The sequence below is a fragment of the Benincasa hispida genome, chromosome 8, assembly GCF_009727055.1.
Source record: "Benincasa hispida cultivar B227 chromosome 8, ASM972705v1, whole genome shotgun sequence".
In the NCBI taxonomy this organism is placed as follows: Eukaryota; Viridiplantae; Streptophyta; class Magnoliopsida; order Cucurbitales; family Cucurbitaceae; genus Benincasa; species Benincasa hispida.
In genome coordinates this window covers 35,339,873-35,342,327 of record NC_052356.1, presented here as the reverse complement: position 1 = coordinate 35,342,327, position 2,455 = coordinate 35,339,873, and positions in this window count along the sequence as shown.

The window sequence follows — 2,455 nt, the reverse complement described above, 5'->3', positions numbered from 1 at the left end:
GTTGTGTTTGGACATGTGAAGAGCCAAACGAAGGAGCAAAGAACAATCGTGTACACGATTGGGTAGTGGAGAAGACATGAACCTATCTAAGCGATTCGTTTAGCTAAGCGATTGTTCTAGAAAAAGTTAAGCGATCGTTTAGCTCAATGTTTGTCGCCTACAAAACACTACACGATCATTTACTAAAACACGATATCGCTTAGTAATCGGTGTTTACTTGACAAGCTTCCGTGAGATTTCTTTTTGCGAGAGAAATCTCAACAATTTTTCAACGTTTGGTTAAAACTTCTAAAATTAGGAAACAATTTTCGTTTTAACTCTGTTACCATGAATCACCAATAACCACCCACTCAATTGGTTTTTAAAGAAAAAATAATATATTATCCATAATTAATATTATATAAATAAATGATAAAACCACTTATTCATACTTATTTATAACCTATAGTTTTAATATTTCATCTCATGAAACATATAAACCATAGTTTTTTCTATTCCATGGACTTAATGTAAATCTCATTTACATCAATCTCCACTAGATGTATCTCATACATATACTGATTATATCATATATATCAAAAAACTCTTGTCAATTGAAACATTTCAAATCAAACACCAAAGAACTGATCCTAACTGAATCATTGAGCTACCAACTTATGGTCCTATAGCTCGAAGCTCCAATAGCCGTGAATAACTGATTAAACTCTTTAGTCACGGTCCACCATTCGTTAACTGCCAGACACTTCACTAAAACCGTAGTTGAACTCTCCTATCACAGATATATTATGTGTTATTCTTAACCAATAGCATTATGACAACCTTCACAGATCGTCGTAATACAGGCTCGGCAATAACCGTTATGGCCCTGTAGGTTACATCTAACTCCTTAAGTACCATGATCCCTCTATATAACGTAAGTCTAGTCTACTATGACTAAGTCTTCTCCTCAAGAGAAGTTGTGGCCACTATGTTCAAAACCCTAGAATCAACCCTAAGGGAGCAATCTCTCTACTTATCCTGCTTCGGGAAAGGAGGAATTCCATCTTGTGGAATGAGTTCCCAGCTCCCAATCAGACAAGTCCCCCAAAAGGTAGAAATGTTGAGTTGACAAATCTGGCCACTCTCACCCATACTAATCAAAGGACCGCCCTCAAAGGCAGGAGTTCCCAAAACACTCAGGATTGGGGTCGTGTCACCTATAGTCATTTAGGTAGATGCAAAGTCTCTGTATAAGCATGGAGACGAGTCTACAAATGTTCGGAGAGATATTTCTCCTTGTTCATTTGTAGTTTTCATGCTATAATTTCTGTAACAATTGCATAACTATATGTTTTGTTTACGACTGTAATTGTAATGTTCATCCATGATTGTAATTTGGAATGATCTATTTTCCGCTGCTCATGAAAATCTCGGGTTCGATTTCCTTCAGTCTTCACATGAACGATTCAGGATCACATCGTTTGTATCAAATACAAAGTGGCCACATCCTTAGTATCCCCAAAATAAAATATCCAGCCGTATCCCTATACTATAGACCGTTTTCGTTATTTACTCGAACTTGATCCACTTGTCTTCCTATATAGTTCAAGTATTCATGCTATAGCTAGGGGTTTTTAGTTTATTGGATTTAGGGTTTTTAAATGCAATTCACATATTCAATAACATCTTACTGAATGAACCTCAATAACAAATTTATTGTAAAATAGAATCTGCTTATTGTTTACTAACCATGAGTCTTAGGATGTAAAACCTAACAATACATATCATAGCATAGCATGACATGGCATAGTATAAAATAGTGAACCCGAAGGTCCACAAAACATAGCATAAGTAATGGTCCTAAAGGATCACCAAACATGGCAATGGCATAGGTAATGATCCTGTAGAAACACAAATTAGTCATAAATGGTGAACTTAAAGGTTCACAATCATAGTGTACATAGCTGGATAGGAGAGTCTACAATCACCCCCATAGCCTAGCATGCACATAACAATCAAAGAGGCTTAAACATAATGTCATAGTCCATGGCTTTCCAACATACTCAAAGTATAGCTTGAAATTACATAGCTTGACAAATCATTCATTCAATCATTAACATGTTTTTATGGTACTATCTAGTTAACACTTTTACTTAACTTGAGTGTCCAACTCAAAGAGTTCCAATAAAAAATCACTTACCTCAAATCAAGCCCAAAAATAAACCCAAGCAAACAAACTCTTTTCTAGCTTTCCACAAACTTTAAATTAGATCCTAAAACATGAATCAAAAATCAAATTTAACCTTTAAGCCCAATTCCAAACATTCAATCATTCCAAGATTACCAACACGACTTACCCAATAGTGATTTGATCCAAAACCACCTCAAAATTCCAATACCAAAACAATCCAAAAGCCAATTTGCCGAAAACAACCTTTAAACTCCAATGGACAACAACTCTAGACCTTCCAAATAT